Genomic DNA, 25,272 nt, shown 5'->3' on the forward strand with positions numbered 1-25,272 from the left:
GAGGGATAAGTGATAGCATGTGGCAGCTTTCCAGGGATTCCAAAAAGGAGACTGAAAGTTAACTTCCATAACTGCAACTAGTGTAATCTACCCAAAGATACCTTTTTTCATTTGCTTTGTTTTTGTATATACATTGTTTTCCGAAGTTTGGATTTTAGTGCTTTTAGGACTTTAATCACTCCTCTTAATTCTTATGTACTGTGTGACTTAAGAAGTAGATTCTGCTCTTAAGACGAAGACTTAAGTGAATTTGTTTCATTTTCATGTAATATAACTCCAGCATGAACAGTACAGAGCTAGGATGACAGATTGGTGCGGCGGACCTGGGCCCCCCTCTATGATGTTGATCAACAAACCTAAAGCATCATTGTCCTCATCTGAGTGGTCCAAGACGCCTGACCACCACCTTGTACTGGTTCCTGCAGACGAGAAAGGGGGAAGTGAGGGAGAGGGTGTGCCCATTCTCCATCATGGCACAACCCAGCAGTTACATTTATTATTTCTGCTCATAATTCATTGGCCAGATTTGAATCACATGGTGTCTTGGTCTGCTCAAGCTGCTATAACAAAACCTGGTGGTGCCAATAACAGAAATTTAGTTCTCACATTTCCAGAGGTTGGGAAACCCAAGATCAAAATGCTGGTTGAGGTAGTTGTGATGAGAGCTCTCCTTGGCATGCGGGTGCTGCCTTCTCCCTATGTCCTCATATGGCAAGGAGAGAGAGAGAGAGAGATTTCTTCTTAGAAGGCTATAGTCCTTTGGGATTGGAGCCAATCCTTATGAACTCATTTAACCTTAATTACTCCCTAAAAACCCTATATCCAGAAGCAGTCACGTAGGGTGGAGGGGTTAGGTTTCAACATATGAGTTGGGGGGCATACAATTCAGTCCATGACACATGGTCTCATCTGGTTGCAAGGGAGCCTGGGAAGTGTAGTATATATTCTGAGCAGGATTCTATTACTAATATTGAAGGTCCACTAGTAACTCAAGTTTTACCTGCCCTGTTCTTCTAGGTATTTCCTTTGGCAACACTATTTTAGTGTCTTTGTTATTTTATTGGCAGTTTTTTGAAGCTCAGTAACAGTCATATCTATATTCAGAAAAAAATTCATTATAAAGACCAACATAAATGCCACAAATGAATGTTGATTTAGCATCTCAGAGAGCAGAAGTGACCGGCGAGCTAATGCTAATTATAGAAAACCATTTTAATTTAATAAGGTTCTTTAAAGCAAGGGAAGAGTGCCATCGTTTGTTTTTCTGCTAGTGACTGGCTCAGCTCTGCTCTGCAGCACTGTAACCTGACAGGAGCATGGCAGTGCTCAGAGACTCCTCAGTTGCCTCTGATAGCCGACCACATCCTGCAAAATCAAAATCGGGTTTTAAAAATATGCAAACTAAGGTCAAACAGCCCCACATCTGAGACTTAATGGCTAATCTGTTCAGACAGCTGCTTCTTGGCCATTAAATTACAAGGTGACTGAGTTCATTAAGATTTTCACACACAACTAACTCCTCAAATTGTATGCCATACTTTTCTAAGACTTCCATGGGCAAAGCTAGTCAGATGAGCTGTGGTTAGAGCAGAAAGAGCCAATCTGTCGCCGTTTGTTTTCCAGTAGACAAAGAGACATTATTTTCAGGTTGATTAAAACTGGTCACTGAAGCCAAATTCCAGAATGAGATCATGAATATCAGTCACTGTGGGGTTTATTGTCAAAGGCAACTGGGGAAAAAGTCCAGTGTTTGGGGTTTTTTTGTTTGTTTGTTTCATTTTGTTTTTTTGCTCAAAGACATATTGCCAACAATTCAATTTAGACATTAGAATTGTTACCTTTATTCACATTATCCTGCACACAAATATGATGAAGTCAAATGCAGGACATACTAAGGGCAGCATCTGTATGCCAAGAAGAGAGCTCTCGCTAAAACCAAATCAACCAGCATCTTAATCTTGGACTTCCCAGCCTCTGGAAATGTGATAAATAAATTTCTGTTATTTGCACCACCCAGTTTTGTTACAGCAGCTTGAACAGACTAAGACACCATATAATTAAGTTGTGGTCTTAAATATTAGCCATATATTTAGAGATTATTTAATATACTAATATACACATCATTGGGTCAGATCAGGCATTGTTTATTATTATTGCTATTCTCTTTTCTTTGACAATTTGGAACTTATTTGTATTAAAAAATTACATTTCTAAGCAAGGTAATATGGAGCATGCTTCATTTTGCTCATACAATTTATATTATTTTCTTATTAAACTAGAGGGCTAGTGCACGAAATTCATACATGGGGGAGGGGGAGGGGGTCCCTCAGCCCAGCCTACACTCTCTGGCAGTCCGGAGCCTTTGGGGGATGTCCATCTGCCAGTTTAGGCCTGCTCCCTACCTGGAAAGCTTTTAATCCCTCCTTCCCTGGTACTCCTACTCTACTCATCCTTCACTTCTAAAATTTAACTTTTCCTAGACCTCTGCCCCAATTATATAAGACAACTTAGGATGGCTGGTACTTAGTACACACTTATCATAAACCAGTAGGGGGTGAGGACTGGGCCTAAGCCAGTAGACGGACATCCCTCTAGCAGTGTGGAACCCCTTGCTCCTTACCACCTGCCTGCTTGTGCTCCTTACTGCTCAGTTCGCTGCTCCTTAGTGCTGCTGTGGAGGCGGGAGAGGCTCCCTCCACTGCCACTGTGTTCACCAGCCATGAACCCGGCTTCTAGATGAGTGATGCTTCCCCTGTGAGAGTGCACTGACCAGCAGGGGGCAGCTCCTGCATTGAGCATCTGCCCCCTGGTGGTCAGTGCACATCATAACCACCGGTCATTCCACTGGTCGATTTGTATATTAGGCTTTTAATATATAGGATATGAGACCATTTAAATGTGTTAACTTTACTACTCAAACTATTTCTTTTATAGTATATGCTACTTTATTTCAACAGAACTGTCTAGCCAATGAATTAAAATTATTGTGATTTCTTAACATAACTCTGAGTATTGAACTGTAAGCATATTAGAATAAAATCTCACAAACTGGCAACAATAAGAAAATGGCTATACTAACAAGTGAGGTTTCCTTACTGCAAAATACTTTTAAAGACAATTTGTCCTTAATATAGCACATATAATATAAAAATAAGAAACAAATAAGCTAGTATTGTTTGAACAGTAAACGTAAGTCATTTAGCACAAAATAATTTATTGTTAAAACCAGAAGGTGAAGACTCACAGAATAAATTGTTAATTTGTGAGCTCTTGATGAAAAACATGTCATCAGCTTTAGAATAAATTGCCTTTTCTAACTAGAAAGGCCCTGAAATTCATAGAGCAAACAATTACTTTCAATCATAATTAATAAGAACTAATTACACCTTAAATTCTAAATAAAATAATTATGAGACTTAAAGGAGTTTATCTGGTTCTTGGAATATAACCAAAGGAAGTAAGCTTTACAAAGTTCTAAATACATGCTTTGTTATTTATAACAGAGAGTGATTGTAACCTAAATATCTTTTTATAGGGTGTAGTTATAAAGTAATTTAAAACTGCACTCAAAAGAATATGAAATAACATGGAAAGTAATTGATAGTTAAGTATAAAAAGCAATTCCTTAGTTTTACCCCACCCAAAGGAATGAATTACTTAGGTGGTAAAATAATTTTGGTTGTCATTGACTGAAACTATGAAAAAGATCCACATTTGATGCTTCCACTTTATTTATTTTTTTTAATTCCAGAGATAGGAAGAGGGAGGAAGAGAGAAACATCCATGTGAGACAGAAACATCTATTGTTTGCCTCCCTTACACACCCTGATGAGGGATCAAACCCCCAACCTGGTTATATGCCCTGACCAGTAATCAAACCTGTGACCCTTCAGGGCATGGATGACGCTGTAACCACTGAGAACCCAGCTGCAAGAGGGCACTCTGCAAAGTTGCTGTCTTACAGGGTGTGGAACACAAATGCAAATGTGCAGTAAACCAGATTCGGTCCAACAATGCCCCAGCAACAACATAACCCAAGCCGAATTGTGTGGCCCGGTGAGGAATCTGGCTCCTTCTCTCTGGTTCCAGGGTGCGTCACCCGAGAACCACAGCTGCTAAGTCTCCACAGCTCAGCAACTCCTGCATTGAGTGTCTGTTCCCTGGTGGTCAGTGCACATCATAGGTACCAGGTGGCCGGATGGTCACTTAGCCTTTTAGATAGATAGATAGATAGATAGATAGATAGATAGATAGATAGATAGATAGATAGTTTGACGTGGTAAAATCTGAAGAGCTGCATTTGAAAGGGGATGAATATTACCCAGCAAATCTGGACTTGGAGCTGGTTGAGGCACATAGAAGACACATGTTGTAAACTCCCCTTGCAGTGTTTGCTTGTTGGTGTCCACTGCCACTGTCGGTGAGGTCCACTCAGAAGCCCACTGAAGTCCTGGCCAAAAGAGCTGCCTGCCTCCAACAGCTGCAAATCAACAGCCGTGCTGCCCTCTTCTGAGTCCTTGTGTTCTGAAAACCTGCTGTGGTCTGTCCCTAACTGGGGAGAAGGTGCCTCCTCCTCACCTGGGAACAGAAGCAGCACTATCTACATCCTCACATCCCACAGTGTTACACAGTTTCTTAACCGCCCCTTCAGGGTCCGCCTGCAGTCACTCTCTCCATAGACACGATCCCAAGTCTGTACAGCTGGCCGAGGAGACATCACTGAGACTCTGCTATATTTCCCCACGTCTCCCTCCCTCTGGGACCTTGGCACCCTGCCTCTCTCCTTTTTTAACCAACAAAGCCAGGCAAAGCCTCTGGCAGGCCTGCCCTACCAGTTCAGCAAACAAGCCTGGTCCTGCCTGAATCCCCGTACAAGTCTTTGCAGAAAGGAGACTGACCTGAGCATTTGAATAGTCTATGTAAGAAAAGCATCTCAGATCTTGCAATGATTGAACAGAAAGCCAAAAATACTTGTCACTGGCTTTCCATTTGGTTTTAAGGCAATCCATTGGAATTGAGCAGAGACAGTAATGGGAAATTCACTTATTAAAGAATGAGGGATATTGTGCATAACAGTAAAACAGGAATGATAACGATAGGGCAACCAGTAGTTCCTTTTCTCTCTGTCCTCCTTCCCTCAACAGTAAGCTGAAGGTAGGGAAATGTTGATAAACACCTCATGTAGCAATATGTTTACAGATACGTCTCCTAGGACAAAGGAACCTAAAGAGAAATTAAACAAATGGACTACATCAAAATAAAAAGTTTCTTCACAGCAAAAGAAACCACCATCAAAATGAAAAGGAAACCCATTGTATGGGAGAACATATTTGCCAATGATATATCTATCCAGGTTAATATCTAAAATATATAAAGTACTCATACAACTCAACAAAAGGAGAACACAATCCAATTAAAAAATGGGAAGAAAACCTGAATAGACATTTATCCAAAGGGACATACAGACATATGAAAAAATGCTCAAAGTCACTAATCATCAGAGAAATGCAAATTAAAACCACAATGAGTTATCACCTCACACCTGTCAGAATGTTTATCATCAAAAAGTCGACAAACAAGTACTGGCAAGGATGTGGAGAAAAAAGAACACTAGCTCACTGCTGGTAGGAATGCAGATTGGTGCAGCCACTATAGAAAACAGTATGGAGTGTCCTCAGAAAATTAATAGTTGAACTTCTGTTTGGCCCAGCAATCCACTTATGGAAATATATCCAAAAAATCCCAAAACACCAATCAGAAAGAATCTATGCACCCCTATGTTCATAGCAGTGTCATTTACAATGACTAAGAGTTGGAAACAGCCCAAGTAGATGAATGGATAAAGAGGCTGTGGGACATTTACACTATGGAATATTATGCAGGTGTAAAAAAAAAAAAAAAGGGAGGTGGGATCTCTTCTTTTTTGGGACTGTATGGATGGACCTGGAAAATATTATGCTAAGTGGAATAAGCCAAACTGAGAAAGACAAATATCACATGATCTCACTTATTTGTGGAAACTAAGGAACAAAATGAATTGACCACCAAAATAAGACCCAAAGCATGGAGGCATGGAATGGACTGGCACATCTCAATATGGGTTTGGGGGGATGAGAGGAGATAAAACAAAAAACTTATACATACTTTCTAGAGGCCCAGTGCATGGAAGAAATTTGTGCACTTGGCGGGGGTGGGGGTGGAGGTGGAGGTGGGGGGACTCAGCCCGGCCTGCACCCTCTTATAGTCCAGGAACCTTCGGGGGATTCTGACTGATGGCTTAGGCCCACTCCCTGTGGGGAGTAAGCCTAAGCCAGCAGTTGGGCATCCTTAGTACTGCCACGGAGGCACAAGAGGCTCCTGCTACCACTGCTGCACTTGCCAGCCATGAGCCCAGCTTCTGGCTGAGCAGTGCTCCCCCTGTGGGAGTACACAGACCACCAGGGGGCAGCTCCTGCATTGAGTGCCCCCTTGTGGTCAATGCACGTCATAGCGACCAGTCGTTCCACAGTTTGGTTGATTTGCATATTAACCTTTTATTATATAGGATATGCATAGTTCATGGACATGGGCAATAGGGTAGTGAAGACGTAGAGGGATGGGTAGGGGCTTGGAGGAGGTGGGAGGGAAAGGGGAGGAGAAATGGGAGATATCTATAATACTATCAACAATCAAAATATACGTTTAAAAAAGAATGCAATGAATGAGGTGAATTATATACCATTTAAATTTATGGGTGGTTTCAGAAATGAGTGAGAGATAGGCATACTATGACTTCTACTTTATAACCGGGGAGAGTAAAGTCCAGGGAGGTTAAGTGACTTGGCCATGGTCAAACAACTAAAAAGCAGCAGATCTGGGATTTGAACTCAGAGCCTGGCTCCAAAGTCTGGACTCAACTTCACCCACAGTTTCTCAGGGAAGTATATGGAAATACTTGGACTTCAAGCAGGTTCAGCCATAGCACATGTATTGGGAACCTCAGATCTTAAATTTTGAAACAACATAGTGTCCTATAATTTCTCACTGTTAAGTAAAGAGATCATTTTGAAGCTAGGAAACAAACTTAGATCTCTTGAAAACTGCAGGATTCTATGACTCTTAGAAACTAGCCACTACGTAACAGGCTGAGTTAGTTTCTCCCTTCTCTGTGTTTCCATAACACTATGAGCACACACACCCCCGTTAGAGCTTTTATTGCAGTGTTGTAATTGTTTTTATGTGTCTGTCTGCTGGCCTGTGAGCTCTTCAAAGAAAAAAAAAAAGTCTTACTCATCTTCATTAATGCTATATAATATGGAACATTTAATGAGGGGTCAATTAATATCTAATCTATATACATTCATCTAATATATCTTAATTTAGCCATCTATATAGCTAGCCACAACGTAGGTGAACTTCTGTTGGGTTTCTTGTCATTAGCCATTACATATTTAGGGCCCATTAGTATTTCTACTCTTATAAGTATTGAGACAAACATTAAGAATTCGTTCTGTGTTCTAAATACTAGTGCTTTATGCCGAAACCGATTTGGCTCAATGGATAGAGCGTCAGCTTGGGGACTGAAAGTTCCCGGGTTCGATTCCGGTCAAGGGCATGTACCTTAGTTGCGGGCATATCCCCAGTGGGGGGTGTGATCGATGACTCTCTCTCATCGATGTTTCTAACTCTCTATCTCTCTCCCTTCCTCTCTGTACAAAATCAATAAAATATATTTTAAAAAAATACTAGTGCTTTGTTCCTGATAGTGATTTGGGATCACTATTTAAAATAGAGACTCCCTTTGGAGGATAGATAGGGTCACATGCAGGACATTTAATGTAACTCTTAGAGCTTGGAGATGAAGAGAGCTGGTCTAGTACCACTTGACTTCCAGCCAGAAAAATGGTCACCACAGTGGTAGGTCAACTAATGACAGTTCCATTCATCACAAGTTAGATGTTTTCATGACTCATTTTTGACATCCTTGCTGTAGGTAGGCAGCAGAAAACAGTGTCAGGGTCTCCCAGGGGACCATTGGAGACCAGCATCTGTAGTGGCAGTGAGAGGGCCAGAACCCCAAGTTCACCAAAGGAGACAGCTCCCAGCTGGGGAAACCCTGCCCATTCAGGTGGAGCTTCCAGAGCCTAACACCAAAAAGCCTGGTCATTAAATAACTAAGAAAGAATAGACATGTTCCTTTGAAATAGAAGTGTCCTGGTTCAGGGTTTATTTTTGGTCTCCTACAACTGACCAATCGATTTCTCTACCTTTTTTTTCTTTGTTTTGTTTGTTTGTTTGTTTGTTTGTTTTGTTTTGTTTTGTTTACATCCAGTAGGCAGGATAGTCTGCTCCAATACAAACCCGAAATGACTGAGTGATCTGACGTATCAGATGATAAAAGAGAGTCTGCTAACAAAACAAACCAAAAAGAGGCGGCTCTAGATTGGAGGCTATTATCTCAATCTTGTTTCAATCAAGGTGTCCTTGATTTTGCTTTGAATTTTCAGTTTCTTTGATTGGAGTTTTTGAAAAAGGAAGAGGAAAAATAAAGAATAGACTTGCGGGAGGTGTGTTGAGAAGGCTGCCAGTTCTCTGCATCCCTGAGACTCCACCAAGGTAGGGCCCTGAGGCCTAGAGCAAGAAAGGTAAGGAAGGACAATGAGGGTTTTCTAGGATCGCTCATTAATAGCTTGGCTAAAGGAGAGAAACCTCTAAATATAACAAAGAACTTCCTCAGGAAGTATTAAAAATTCAATTAGGCACACATGCTCAAAAAATAAAGGCAATATTCTATTGTTCTTCACCCATTTTATTTATTTATTTTTTTGGCAGTGTAAGATGTGCAAATTAGAAGGTAGCAGAGGGAATTATCAAGATCCCTCTTTCAACACCAATCCTGTGCCAAAACATTGCTCTTGACTTATGCTTTTCTGGATATCTCAGGATTAAATTCAACTTAAAGCCCATTTTTTACTTTGTACCTGAAGGTATAATTCAAGTATTAGAACTTTAACTTACTGAAACATGTTAAGAGGGGAAAAATAAGAACAATGACAATTTTTACTGAAAATTACCAGTACTGATGATTTTAATGGTTAAATGGAAAAGATGGGAACAAGAAATCTGTCTGATTTAATAAATGTACTCTCTCTTCAGTAAAAGCAGAATGAAACACATTCAACCAGGAGAACAGCTGACAATATCTGAGTTACATTTATTGACCCAGAGGGCAGTGGCCACATTCATCCCAGCCAGAATTCTTAATATAATAGAAAGCAATTTATGGTTATCAGTTAGAACTATTGGCCATTCAGGAGAAATTAAAATTGACCAGTAGATTCACAATAGCTACTGTGTTTAACTTTCTAAATATACCTATAAGGAGATCACTAATGTGTGCCATTAAAATGACAGACTAAACTATATTCGATGTGATTTATTTTCCAGCCCCTTGCTTGATTGATTGCAGTCCGTACAGTCACATCATTTGTCATACATTTTAGCAAAAGTACTAATTTATTTTTTTGTCAAGAAAAAATTTAAGTGCACAATAGCCTGGAGCTGAAGAGGCTAATCAGTTTTACAGATCAAAGTGATACCTTGTAAAGCTAAATAGCATGTGCCTCCTCAGCCAAATTGTATCAGCTCCTGCAGTGCGAGAGAACATTGCTGGCCTGCATGGTACTTCATCTGAGCTCTAGGCAAATCACTTCAACTAGGATCTATGGTTCGTAATAACGAAGAGAAGTCAAGCATATTCAAAATGGAATGTGTGTCTCAAGAACACGCCTCTGGCATTTAATCCACAAAATTATCCCATAGACTCTTTCTTTGCTCCTCTCAGTAGATGCTTTTGGAACACATCAATATGATTTGTGGGTATTTGAATCCATTCAGGAAATGCCAGAAAGTGCCTTGATTACTTATAGATATTTTCCTTGCCTCTGAAGTGAGGAAGATTACACTCACCAAAATGAAATAAGATTTGCCAGATAAATTAGACCCTTCTCTGCTGCTGTGTTCTGTGGCCCCAGAGCCATCTGCTCGGGCCCTAGTTTTGTGCCACACCACTCTAGTTTTGGCATCAACTTACCTGCAATTGTTTGCCTCTCCAGATCACTGCTCTGCAAATACCAGTGGATGCCTGTAGCCTGCTTTTTAGGACCAGTGGTTAGGTGATATAGGAGTATCCTAGGATGTCTAAAGCTGTCAGACCAGGACTCAGAGCATGATTCTGTTTTCTAGGCCCTGGCTTCTGACTCTGGTTCAAGTAAGATTCCATTCCCAAAAAGAGAGTGTCCAAACAACTGGGTTGAATCAAGAAGCAAATCCCAGACCTCTAGCCCATCACCTCCAGGGGGACATCCATTGTTTGTGCAACCACAGATTCCTGTATATGACTTTCAGTTTGCACTTACTTTTGCCAGTTGTATTGATGCATAATTGACATAAAATGAACCTCACATATTGGAACTATAAAATTTGATAAATTTAGTCTGACATACCTACCTGTGAAACTGTCTCTATAATCAAGATCATAAGCACATCGCCTCATCTCCTAGCCCCACCTTTCTCCTTAGGCAACCACTGATCTGCTTTCTGTCACTGTAGATTATTTTGCATTTTCTAGAATTCTATGCACATGGAATTTTACAGTCTATACGTTTTAATCTGGCCTTTTCATTCAGCATAATTACTTTGAGGTTCGTTCACATTGTAGTATATATCAATAATCCATTTCTTTTTATTCTTGAGTAGTATTCCATTGTATGGATGTACCACAATTTGTTTATGTAGTCACCTGCTGATAAACATTGGGATTGTTTTCAGTTTGGAACTATATGGTGTGACTATTCATATACCACTCTTTTTTATGGATTTTGCTTTCATTTCTTTTAAGTAAATACCTAGGAGTGGGATGGCTGGATTATATGATGTACATATTTTAAGATTTTAAGAAACTGCCACTATTTTCCAAGGTGGTTATACCATTTTACATTCCTACCTTTGAAGTATATGAATTCCAATTCCTTCACATTTGGTAGGATCAATGTATCTGTTCCTATGGCTGCTGAAACAAATTACCATGAACTTGATGACTTAAAGCAACAGAATGTATTCTTTCACAATTCTAGAGGCTGGAAGTCCAAAGTCGGTATCACTGGGCTAAACTCAAGGTGTTAGTGAGGCCACACTCCTTCTGGAGGCTCTAAGGAGAATCTGTTCCTTGCCTCTTCCAGCTTCTGGTAGTTGCCGGCATTCCTTGATTTGTGGCCTCGTCATTCCAATCTCTGCTTCTGTGGTTACATGGTCTCCTCTTCTGTCTGCGAAATCTCCCTCTGCCTCTCTCATAAAAACACTTGTGATGGTAGCATTTAGGGTCCACCTGGATAATCTTATCTCAAGATCCTTAACTCATCATCTCTTCAAAGATAACCACCACCACCCTCCCCACTCCCACACAAACTTTTTTTTTTTTTGGCCATGTAAGGTAACAGCTTCAGGTTCTGTGGATTAGGACTTGGAAATCTTCAGACAGTGGGCATTTCTAACAGGTTTGTAGTGGAATCACATTATGGTTTTAATTTGCATTTCCCTCATGGCTAGTGATATTGAGCATCTTTTCATGGTTTATTTATACCTGTATATCTTCTTTGGTTCAAATCTTTGCCATTTTTAAATTGGATTATTTGTGTGGTTGTGTGTGGTTGTTTTTTTAGTTTAAGAGTTCTTTATATATTCTGCATGCATATTCTTTATCAGATATATAATTTGTAGCATTTCTTCCAGGGTGTGGCTTGCCTTTCGTTCTCTTAGCAGTGGCTTCATTAATAGTATTTTTTATTTGTATCATGAGCCACTCTTTTTAGAAATCTCCCTCTGCCTCTCTAATAAAAACTTTCTACACTGAGCCAGCTTAAGGGCATGGACTGTAAGTTACTTCCTCTGTGTCTTCAGCACCCAGTACAATGATTGATACATAGGAAATCTTTATTTAATATTTATTTTTCTTCTCCTCTCTTCACTACTCTTCCTTTTCATAAGGTCATGCTTAAAGAGGAAAATTTGTCATATTAACATAATTTCAGTGTAGAATACATAGTATGTAACTTATTTTATTTTTTATGGAGATACAATTCGCAAGGCATAAAACTTGCCCTTTTAAAGTGTACAGTTTAGTGATTGTTAGTATAGTATAATATTGGATCATTGTCACCACTTTCTAATTCCAGAGCATTTCATCACCCCAAAAAGAACTCCATATCCATTAGAAGTCACACTCTGTTCCCTGTGGCTCCCCTTCCCCGTCCCTGACAACCACTAATCTACTTTCTTTCTCTACATGTAGCCTATTTCAGACATTTAATGTAAATAAAGTCCTGTAATCTGCCATCTGCAAGCTGAAGACCCAAGAACACCAGTGGTGTAGTTCAATCCAAGCACAAAGGCCCAAGAACCAGGTGAATCAATGGTGCAGTTCTCACTGGAAGGGCAGGAGAAGATCATTGTTTAGTTCATGAAGTCAGGCAAGAAAGCAAAGTCTCCCTTCCTTCACCTTCCTGTTCTTTTCAGGCCCTCTGTGGATTAGATGAGGCCCACGTATATTGAGAATGGCACTCTGCTTTACTCAGACTACCAGTTCAATTGCCATTCTCACCTGGGAACACTTTGAAAGATGTATCCAGAAATAAATAGTTAGCCAAAGATCTAGGAAGCCCATGATGCAGTCAAGTTGATACATAAAATTAACCTTCATAAAGATCATCAATGTTGTATCATGAATTGACACATCATTCCTTGTTAAATAATACTTCATTATATGAAAATACCACACTTTGTTTATTCATTCCTCAGTTGATGGACATTTAGGTTGTTTCAACTTTTTATCTACTATTTATAATAATGCTACAAACATTTTCTTTAACATATGATTTTAATTCTCTGAGTATATACCTAGAAATTAAATGTTGAGGTCATACAGTAATACTGTGTTAAACATTTGAAGAACTTCATACTGTTTTTGAAAGCATCTGTACTATTTTACATTACCACCAACAATGCTTCAGGGTTCCAATTTCTCCACATTCTCTCCAACATTTACTATTACCTGTCTTTTTTATTATGGCCATCCTAATGGGCAGGAAATGGTTTTGATTTGCATTTCCCTAATGACTAATCAATGAATAGCTGATTTTAAGTCTTTGTCTAGTGGTTTCAACATCTGGGCCTCCCCAAGGATAGTTCCAATTAATTGCCCCCCACCATCACCATGTATATGCACCATACTTTCTCATTTCTTTGTACATCTTGTAATTTTTTGTTGCAAACTGGACATTTAAATATCAAATTTTGACAACTATGGAAATCAGATTTTCCCCTTTCCAGGGTTTGTTGATATTCCTGTTTGTTATTATTTGTTTGTTTTAGCAACTTTTCTGAATAATATATTGTATGTTCTTTGTCATGTGTGTCTGCTGAAGTCTCTGCTCAATTAGCTTAGTGGTCAGGTAACAATTGGGCAAAGATCTCCTTAAATGCGTGGAAGCTGTAAGTCTCCCAGTCTTTGCCAAGGGGCTTTGTATGTATGTTGAGTCATGCCTTCAACACTCCATCAGAAAGTTTAAAACTCTGCCTTAGCCTTCACTTTCTACTTGCACGGATCCTCAAGGTCATCCAGGTATGAGAGCTTAGGGCATTCCCAGGTCTTTGCTTACCATGTATGCAAAATGTCGTGGGCATATATAACCTATGCATGCATTTGATCATCTAGATTCCTAGGAATATGTCAGAGCTTTTCAAAGCCCTTTTGGACATCTTATTCTCCATCTTTTTCTTTTCAGCCTTTGGCTAGCCTACTGCTATCCAACTTTCTCCATCACCCCTAGCAGCCACAAAGTTAAACAATTGACACTAATTGTTTTGACAAACACCCCTGAGGAAAAGGCTTTCCCCACTAGATTAGCTCCACTCTGAGTCATCCTATGTAATAAAAGCCTAATATGCTAAGTTTCTGACCATTAGTTCTACCATTTGACCAGTTGCTTTAATGTACACTGACTAACTAGGAGGGCAGATGCTCCAAACGGTAGATTAGCTTGTTGCTGGGGTTTGGCCAATCGAGACTGGGTGAGACAGGCCAGACCTGCCCTGGAGCCCTCCTGTAGTCCCTCCCCGACCTCAGTCATGCACCCGTGGGGTACCTTGGCCTGGCCTGCACCCTCTCGCAATACGGGACCCGTTGGGGGATGTCAGAGAGCCAATGTTGGCCTGATCCCTGCAGGCCAGGCCAAGGGATGAATCCATGCATTGGGCCTCTACTATCAAATAAAGATAGCCTTGTAAATATGGTCTTACCGGGAACCACCAGACAAGTCAAAGTGTGACAATTCTCTGGAAATGAGGCTTTGAAGGAGGTCAGCTCCATTCTGCAACTGACAGTGGCTGCTGTGTTTCCCATTTTCAACATGATTACAAGTTGTCGGTTTTCAAGGTTACCATGGAGCTAGAGAGAGTACATGAGAATCTCCAAGTTAAAATGCTACAAATCTCACTCCTTTTTACTGAGATTTAGTCATTGTTGTTGTGTTGTTTTTAAATTAACACTACCCAGATTACTGGAAGCATTTGGTTAATATCTAGAGTTCTGAAATAGTTAACTCTAATGATGTTTGCCAGTTTTATTACTTTTATGAGAATTTTTCTACTCTGCCATTTTCTTTCCTCTATACTTTAAGGAGACACATTTTGCGTCTTAAATGGTGTGTCCATTACCATATTTTTGCATTGCTAACGTACTCATTCTTGAGACTCAGCTTAGGGGTCACTTCCTTGAGCAATGGAACACTTTCTAAAAATTAAATCTGACACAGAGCTAATTAAGTGAATCAAATGCTATCTCAGCTGCTCTTGTTCAATGAATGAGTGAGAATTGGATCCATGCCAGATCAGCAATCACTTTTCCCAGTTCCCCGCTACTTCTCACAATAGCCCTTGAAGCACTGTCTCTGAGAGCCTGAGGCTCTACAGATCATAGCATGTAACACCAAACTAGAAGAATGCTTAGTGAAATTTTTAAAAAGCAGATTCAAGTAGTAGGCAGTCAATTGGGCTAGATAACATCTAGATCCCTTCTAACCAGAAATTATATGTTTTCTTGAATGAAAAGGCTGAAAAATTACTCTGATGGTTCACTAACAAGGCCATAATACTTTCTAGAAAGTTATAGAAATGTATAAAGTACCGATACATGTACCCAAAATAATAGCCATTGCATATTAGAAATTTGAATAAAATAAAATAAATTTTCTTAATTTATTATAAAGATCTTGTGGAGAAATGTTGGCTAAATGAATTCTGAAGACCATTGGCAGAGGTATATTGATACTACCATTGCTTTGGGTCACATCTTAACTTTTCAAATTTGGACCATTAATATGAATGTACCTGAGCATCTCCTGGGACATGTGAGCCCTATTTTGGAGACCATAGCACTATTTTTTTTAAAATGGGCTGTAATGTTATTTCTAAGTAAATTTATAACATTTTTAAAATACAAATTTTTTAAAATCAGTCATTATTTGATTTTATGTAATTTATTATAGAACATAACACATTCATAGACTGGTATAATGTGTTATGGAGAGAGAAAAAAAACCTGTTGACAAAGTAACAGCAATAAATAAATTGGTTATGGTCCTACTAATATTTCAAGCAGGTCTATTCATATACTATGTAGACGAGAAAACCAAAAAATAAGCCAGTTTATGGGATTATTATAAAAGACACTTATTCATATCTAAAGTTCTAAAGGAGAGCAAAGAGAAACTGAGATTGACCAATTATCCTGTGAAGTTTTTCATTAGCCTTGGTAACTCAAGAAAGAATAAAAGCTCTTCTCAAAAGAAATATTTTTGCTTAAATAGTTTCAACAATTTCATCACTATTTCAATCAATAGTATCCATAAAATTATTTAAGTGAGAAATTTTAAGTTAGAAATTCTGAGACATTCAAGAAAAAGATAAATCTCAAAGCAAAATGAAAATTGGTTTCATGACCATTTTTTAAGTAACTTTATATTTTGAAGTAGTTTAAGACTCACAAGAAATTGCAAAAACAGTTCAGAGGTTTCCATGTACCATTCATGCAGCTATATATTGGCTTACATAGCCATTAGGCATGACAAAACTAGATTTAAATAATTCAACTACTCATCCATGTTGGGCATATAAAAGCATCAGATTGCTGGAGAGCAAAATAAAGGATTTGTGAACGGTGACATATCTTTGCAGCTCTGAGTGTGCTGTAAGTTCCCCTTATGTCTTATCTAGAAGTGACTGCAGATCTATAACAGATGGGTATTTTCAATTATTTCTAAGAGGCCCAATAGTCTAAAAAAAAAAAAAAAAAAAAAAAAATTAAAGGGGAGGAGAAAGCACTTAATATAACCATATGGGGTTTTGGTTTGGTTTTGGTTGTTTATTTTTGTAAAACTGGCAATTTTTACCATTCTCTGATTCAAGGAGAGTATTCAACAACAACAAGAAATTGTTGCTCCCAGGTAACTGAAATATAAGACAAAATTTCTTCTTAAATCTCTCAAAAGTACTTCTGGCCAAGCTCTTGAGTGCATCTTTTATGTCTACTTTGAAGCTCTCTCTTCCCACTTTCATTTTATCAAAATTGTCATTGAAATTTACTTTAGGAAAGAAAAGGAACTACAGTCATATTTTTTCCTGTCTGAACACAGACCAAGTGCCTGCAGGTCTTTACCAGGAGAAATTACGCTTTCTCAGTGAGCTCTCCTTCATCCTCACCTCACATGCTGGCCCACCTCTACCAACTAAGCGGCATGCATGCCCTCCCCACTCAGCTGACCCTCTTCCTTTGCTTCACCTTTTCAGCTTTGGATTATATCTAGGACTTTTAAGTGTCCTTCAAATCTTAGACTTGATCCACTGACAGTGGGGCATGTTCAATTCAAAATTCAATGCCCTCACCTCATTCCTTTGGGAGAAAAGACTCATTTTTTTCTTATCTTACTGTTGTTGATTTTGTTTTCAATCCATCTCTGTATTTTCCACTTTACCTCACAGAGCACCTTGAACATAAAAGGAATTCAATGAATGTCTACGGAATGGATGGATTCCTTCCATGAAGAAAGGAGCCAAGAGAATGACTAATGAAGGTAATTAGCCAGGTAATTAAAAAACATTTTTTCTAATATTTGGAAATTGCACCAAGAGTTTTTGTTAATTATACAGATAATTACTTTAATATACCACATTGCTCTCCTTCTTGTGTGGGACCCTTTTGTAAGGCTATATTTATATACACTTACAGCCTTACAAAAAGTAGATAGCCCAAGTTGGATTTAAAAACTAAACAAAACTTTATTCATAGAAAAAATATAAATGAATATAAAAGATACTATTACCAGTATTATTTCTTGGACCAAGGAAAGGGAATTGTTAGATCAGTGGGGTCAGTGGACTTATACATTTTACTATACATGTTTCTACCTTGTTTTAATTTTTTTATGTGTGAGTATTGCTTTTCAATATTAATTTTCAAGATTATATAAACTAAACAGGAAATTAAGCATAGGCAGTGTCGTCTTGAGCTGTTGAGCTTGCATCCTTCACTGATTCATAGTAGGGTATATAAAATCAAATGCTCCAGGGCACAGGCAGGCCATGTAAGGAAGCAAATTGTACTGCAGATGGATTGTGACCAAAAAAAGTGCAAGCCCAGCCAGTATGGCTCAGTGGTTGAGCGTTGACCTATGAACCAGAGGTCATGGTTCAATTCCTAGTCAGGGCATATGCCCGGGTTGCAGGCTTGATCCCCAGTGTGGGTTGTACAGGAGGCAGCCAATTTGACCAATGATTCTCTCTCAGTATTTTTTTAAAAAATATATATTTTATTGATTTTTTACAGAGAGGAGCAGAGAAGGATAGAGAGCTAGAAATGTCAATGAGAGAGAAATAGATGTGCCCGCAATCCATGTACATGCCCTTGACCGGAATCGAACCTGGGACCTTTCAGTCCGCAGACCGACACTCTACCACTGAGCCAAACCAGTTTCGGCTCTCTCTCAGTATTGATGTTTCTATCTCTCTCTTCCTCTCCCTTCCTCTCTGAAATTATATATATATTTTATATAATTTATAACATATAAATTATATATATATATTTTAAAGTGCATGTCCTGTCTAAGTGGCCAGGTACTATCTCATTCTGGCCAAATGTGCAGAAATATAGGTCCTGTCCTTTCAGATCACCCAATTGCAAAAGCAGTTAAAAGTCTGGAGATTATGTAGTGAAATTTCTAGATTTTAAAAATGAAAGCAATTGATTTAAAGTCAAACATGTCTATGGCTCAAATCCAACCTGAGCATCACCAGTGTATAAACTCTGACTTAAGCAGCAATCTAAAGTACCTTGTTTCTTTAAAAAATAATAATAATAATAATAATTAAAAATTTTAATATTTCAAGAAACCAGCTTACCTCTTGCCTGTTTTTCTCCTAGCCAAAATATCAGTCAATATTTCAGAACCCACAAAAGGCCTCAGGTATACCCACGATGACTCAGCAGTAGGACCCAGAAACTGTCAAGCCTCTGCAAACTTGTAAACTGATTCCCAGTCAGCACAGCCTTCGGGGCCAGGCACAGGGATCTTGGGCATAGTAGCAGTGTTTCCTAAGAAGGCTGTGGAGGCCAAGAATTGAATGCAGTTAACAGGAAATAGTCAATTGGTGTCAGAGAGCAATCTTCAAATCCTAGAGTTGTAGCCAATTAGATTATAAAGTCTAAAATAGTCATGAAGGACAAATGTAGGATATGCCTAATGTGATGTTTGGATGTGAGCAGGGGTCAAGTCAAGTAGAAAGCATTTGTTTATTCCAACATAAGAAATATACATAACATAATATATAAGAATATATACATAATATATAAAAACATTATATATTTTATGTTGATATACACATACAGATATATAGGTAAGGAGATAAATGGAGTCCCTCCCAACTTCAGGCCTAGCATTCAAGATTGAGCCATAAAGGAGTCAGAATCGCCCAATGGAGTCTTACTTTCCAGTTAAATCATTTGTAACTCTATTCAATAAACACCACAAAGACAGTGCAGTTACCTGGCAATTAAATTATGTCAAAACCCTTGGTTGGCCAAGGTATCATGCCAAGTAGTATTTTCCCCTTCCACGTGATATATCTGCCATGCCCCTTACCAGCATTCACCATTGAAAACTTAGCTGAAAAATAAGAAATAAATGAACATTATCCAAAAAAGTCCTCAAAGCATCCAAAATCACCCTCAGAAAGCCAGGCCGTAGGAATCACAAGGCTGATTACAGGGCACCTCTCCCTACACACAGCACACGTTGCCCTACCTGGCACACAGCACTAAGCTGATGGGCCCTCTGGTTCTTCATTGAAGTGATTTGGAAGCAGCAAATAAACACAACACGGTCCCTCGTAGGCCCTTCATTAATTTGTCAAATGATAAATGTGACTACTGGAAGCAAAACTCAGCTAAAACTGTCAGTCAGCTGCCTGACAAGAACAGAGAAGACATACACCCTGAAGAGGTGACACAGACTTAAAATAACATCTCGGTTTGAAGATGCAAGGATAGGAATAAAGCTCTGGAGAGCATCAATCTGTATGCACAACAAAGCTCCCACTCATCCTGGTTGCCAGGGGCCACTCAGAGCCAGGATGCTGAGTTCCACTGCTCTCAAGTGGTTGGGTGAACTTAGACAAGTAGCTTAACTTAACTTGGGTTTCCTCATCTAAAAATAAGAAATCTATGTGCCTCAGAGGGTTGTGAGGAGGCAGAGTTAGTACTTGTAAAGTAAATCTTACAAGGGTTCCTTCCTGTCACATAAAAAATACTCTATAAGATTGACTATGGATAAGAATACCGTTATCATCATGAAAAAGAGTAGATTATGCTCAGGATCATCTATAAGGCAGGAAGTAAATAACAAATGTAGGAAAGACCTTCTCCCAAAATTATTAAAACAAAGCATTTGGACTTGCGGAGTGCTAATTTGTTAGCTACAAAGAAAATTCATGTGAAATACTTCCCTGATGAGCTCGTCAGCACAGCTCAACACAGTGTTCTGTGGAGCCAGAAGCAGATTGCCTTACTTGAGTCTCAGCTCTGTCAGCTACTAGTAAAACTGTGCATGGGTCCTCTCATCTGTAAAATTAACATAAAAGTACAATTGGTATTAGAACTACATTAGGATTTTTGTGGGCCCTATATACATTTGCCTTCATGGGCCCCTTCTTCCATAAAATAATATTGAAAATTAACTACAGTGGTATAAAGACAAATACAGTCCAGGCTGAATTCTTTATTATATAGTCATTGTTTTTATACTAATTTTTTCTCCTGACTTTAAAGAAATTAAAACTTGTTTTTTCCCAGGCACTATGCCTCCTGGATAAGTCAGCCCTGATTGTGATGAGTACTCCGTTAATTAGTGTTTGTAAGGCACCTGGAGCAGTGCCTGACACCACAGTAAGCACTATAGGGGCGTTTGTTAAATAAATAAAAGTGTCAGGTGTCAGACAAGCCAGATGTTACTTCCTTCCAAGCTTGCTCCCTGCTTCCCCTGCCAGCTGATAAGCAGCTTCTGTTTTAAAATATAGTTAAAAACTTTCCTCTCTCTAAGCTGTAGTTAGCAGTAGTAACTCTGAGCCTATAAAGGCTCCAGAGGTATAAATTAAGAGCACAAATGGTGTTTAATTAAATTCCGTCTTTTTTAAAAAAAAATAAGCAGAGGGCTGAGCATTGTTTGCACCTCTTCCCAACTCAGCACAGCTTCAGAGGTGCTGATCAAGACGTGCTGGAGAGATTGTGGCATTTCAAGTGGGGATAATTTGCTTCATGGTTCCTGCTTTTATAAGTAGGAGCAATAGCCCATATCAGTATCCCCATATATCTCTGAACGCCTAATAATCTGGCCACTCAGTGTGTATCATATATAATAATAGGCAAATATGCAAATTGTCCCCTCATCCAGTTCAACCAGCAAGCAAGCCGGCCAACTGCCCATGTCCCCTCCCCCTGGCCAGGCTAGCCAGACCCTACCCATGCACGAATTCATGCACCTGGCCTATTATATATGTTAGATTATTATGCTTTCAGAGATCATAATAATCTGGCCACTCAGTGTAGATATCTGAAGATGCCAAACTTAAGAGAGAAAGTAAAAGGTGTTTTTTTTTTTCTCCCCTGCAGATTATAATACATTAAAAAAAAAAAAAAAGAATGTTTTAAAATATGGTAGTCATTCTTTTCAATAGTTACATTTACATTAAATGCAGATAACTGAATTTTCATTATGGTAATTCTTTCCATCATATAGGGAGGCTAAAAGACAAATTCAGTGTCAGGTAAGTGTGTAACCGCCTTTATCCCCCTCTCAAGGACTAACATGGGCTTAGAATATAGTCAACACTGTTCAACCTCATTTTTGGCCAATGAGTCAGATGGACTCCCACCCAGGAATAAACAAGACTGAAGCACCAGCCACTATTTAAACTTGGATTTAGATTACCCTAGCCATGCATACATCTTGATTTTCACTTCCTTGTCTTCCTCTTCTCTCTCCTGCTTCAAACCTGTGTCTCATTGCCTAGCTATGGCCTTTATATTTGCTCTTCACCCGTGGATTTGCTATTCACCCTTACCCCCCACTGTGTTCAAGCATCAGGCCAGCTCACACCTTGCACAGTCATTAGCTATCCCTCTCACCAGTGTTGGCTACTTGTGTGGGGCCCAGTGCAAAGTGCAAACGTTTTCTTCCTTCTTTACTTTTTCAATTTATCTTTATTGTTGAAAGATTATGGATGTCCCTTTTGTTTGTGTTATATGTTCCCCTGCATCCCCGCATTAACCTCTTCCACCCTGTACTCACCCATCCCAGGCCTTCACCACTATATTGTCTCTGTCCATGGGTTATGCATATCTATATATATAAAAGCCTAAGCAACCATCTGGACCATCCGACTGGTAGCTATTATGCACACTGACCACCAGGAGGCAGATGCTCAATGCAGGAGCTGCCAACCTGCGATGACTTGGCAGCTGTGGTTCTCAGGTGATGCACCTGGAACCAGAGAGGAGGGAGCCTGATTCTGGGGTGCATCACCCGAGAACTGCTCTCTTGCAATCTGGGACCCCTTGGGGGATGTCAGAGAGCCAGTTTCGGCCTGATCCCCACAGGCTAGGCGGAGGAACCCCACCAGTGCACGAATCTGTGCACCGGGCCTCTAGTATGCATATAAGTTTCCTGGTTAATCACTCCCTTTCTCCTCCCACCCACGTTTTCCCTCTGAAATTCGTCAGTCTGTTCCATGCTTCTTTGTCTCTGTTTCGATTTTGTTCATCAGTTTATTTTGTTCATTAGATTCCACATATGAGTGAGATCATGTGATACTTATCTTTTTCTGACTTGCTTATTTTGTGGTATCTCTCTTGACTAGTCATGGTGTTTCACATTTGCTATTTGGTGTTGCTTGAGGATAATTGAGGGACCAGTGAGACTCAGTCTCACAACTCAACAGGAGACACGTGAGCAGCATGAGCATGCCTGGCTCCAGCCCTTCCTTCCATACCCAGGCTCACCAGTGGCCCAGGGCACCAGTGGTTGCTGGAGGGCACAGGGGAGCTGAGGGCTGAGAAGCAGGAAGCAGGAGCTGGTGAAAAGCAAGACTGCTTCTGAGTTGAGGCCTCAAGTCCCTGGTTTATGCTCCACTGTCCTATCTGACTTCACTTATTAAACACAAACTCAAAAAGAACATTATTAAACATTTCAAAATGTCAATCACAGAGCTGAGGGCCCTGTGCCACTGCACTACATACATGCTCATGAAGTATGAGCCCTGCCTGCCACCGTTGAGTTCTTACTCCATGCCCAGGACCTCATAGTCTGATCCCCACAGGCCTCTCAGCCAGTGCCCTGGTCTTCTGTGAGGGAATCTGGTCCAGACACAAATGATGTCAACTCAAGACCTGAATTCCAAAATTAGGTCAAGTCATTCCTGTGCCTCTTGCTTTACTCTGTGTGTCTGGCTTTCCTGGATCCACGTCCTCAGCTTGAACAAGCACCTCAACACAGGAAATGATGACCTGCGCTTTTCTCATGCTGATATCTGCTTCCCTTTCCAGAAGCATTACCAAGTGTCTGAGCTCCTAAGAGGAGTGTTGGACCAGATCCCAATACATGCATAAAACTAACAGCATACACTTTATCCAAGACCCTTTTCTTTTTGTCCCTCCTTACCTTTCTCAAGCTCCATCCTCTTACTCATATTTCAAGTGAGACTGTGTTGAGTACAGGGAGTCACTGTTTATTATTAAAAGAGGCATTCTGACCCAGCCATGACAAGATAGACAATCAAACAAATCCCACTGTAACGCTCTCAAAATGATCAGATAGTGTGTAGAGATTTTATAGGCACCAGCCATGTGCTTCTGGCTGCCAGCACCCAGATTAAATTTCTCTGCTACCAGTAAGTATCGGAGAGATCTTATGCCAGTTCTCTGGAGAAATTAAAACAAGATGTACTCAGATATACCATATTTATTTCAGATGAATTGATAGTTGCTTTAGCTGGAACATTTTTAAAAAAATCTATTAGGCTCAAAAGAGTTGGAGTTTAAATATGAACAGTAAGGTTGTCCGTAGCTAATGCAGTCCCTGCCTTATCCTTTTATCAGTCATATCATATGATATTGTATCACTTGTCACTTCATACCATAGTTTTAAAATGAAAAAGACCTTAAAATCATCTCACCTACTCATTTCATTTTACAGATGAGGTAACAGACCCAGAGATTTAAGTCCAGGGTCACACACAGGGGACCAGGTCATTCTGAGCAGAGTTGGAACTGGCTTCTGACCTCCTGCCTGCCCTGCCCTTATTCTACAGCACAATGATGCAAAGAAATCCGAAAAAATACAGGAAATGTCATTTGAATGTTTATATAAAAAATTTAAAAAAAACCCTACAAACTAGAGAACTCATTTAAACGTGGCAACACAAAAACATCATTGCTCTTATTTTATTAAATAGCACTTGCATATTTACATATTTGCATACTTACAAATGAATAATTCTTAGCATTTGAGCTTATCCAGAATCTTGCTTGTTGGTTCCTTTCCAGGATCCCACGTGATACTTTTATGGGGCCAGTGAAAGCCTGGTGTAACTTTTGATAACCATGTACTCATATTACTTTCTCTAAGTATTACTTTGGCAGAAATGACCAAAATAATGTTGGGTTTAATTCACAGCAACTCTGTTGCGTTAAACGTTAAAGAAGGGGTTGGGTAATGGCCATAGCGATGGGCGTTGCTGACTGAGACGTGGCCTGGGGTGCAGGCACAATGGGCTGCCTCATCCTGGCCCAGTGATTATGCCCAAGAGAAAGAGGTGACTCCTGTTCTAGGCCCACAATACCTGTTCTGGCTGAACCACCAAGGAGAAGGATGCCAATCGGGATGCAGCCGTGAAGAAGTCTGGAGAGGTCTGGGACGCCATCTCCCATGATGTTCAGCAGGAAGAAATTCCTCTGTGGCTTATAAGCCTCCCAGTTTCCAGCAGAGGAAGCTCTTCCTGCTCTGAGGAGCCTTTGTCAGCAGAGAGGCCCTGGAGGGGGGTATCCATGAGAGGACTGTTTGCAGGAAAAAGAAGAAAAGCAAGAAGCACAAAGAACACCCAGATAGGGCAAAAGATTCAGAGTACCCTGTGGTGTTTGGCCTCCTTTGTTTGCCTGAGGACATAGTGAATGCCCCCCTCATGTGAAGGCCTGCCTGACCTGTCATTGACACGGATGCCTTTGGACCAGTTTGTATGTAAGATAGCACATGCCAGATGCCTGTCTATCTTACTATGTTTCCCATCACCCAGAAGCAGCTGGCCCAATAGAATGATAGAATGGCCCATTGAAAACTATTATAGGTGGCAGTGCCCAAAAAGACAATATCCTGAAAGCATGGGGGTCTGCCTTACAGGAGACAGCATATGCTTACATCAGTAACCAATGTTTGGGGCTCTTTCCTCATAGTCAGCATGCAGGGTCCAGGCATCAATGTGTGGATAAGGGAATGACTCCTCTCACGATTACATCTACTAACCTTCTTGCAAATTGTTGCATCTCACCCCTGCAACAGTGATCTGTACTGGTTTTAAGGGAAGAATAATTCATTTTGGGTACATACCAATGTTTTCATCGAAACAGCCACCTGGTCA

The 25,272-nt window shown here is 39.9% G+C and overlaps 2 pseudogenes; both read left to right on the forward strand.

Annotated features, from left to right (window-relative positions):
• Nucleotides 1–17,165, forward strand: part of LOC118703095 — a 38,278-nt pseudogene extending 21,113 nt beyond the window's left edge.
• Nucleotides 17,073–25,272, forward strand: part of LOC118703097 — a 98,882-nt pseudogene continuing 90,682 nt past the window's right edge.

This window comes from Pipistrellus kuhlii, unplaced genomic scaffold (genome assembly GCF_014108245.1).
Source record: "Pipistrellus kuhlii isolate mPipKuh1 unplaced genomic scaffold, mPipKuh1.p scaffold_m20_p_4, whole genome shotgun sequence".
Classification (NCBI taxonomy): domain Eukaryota; kingdom Metazoa; phylum Chordata; class Mammalia; order Chiroptera; family Vespertilionidae; genus Pipistrellus; species Pipistrellus kuhlii.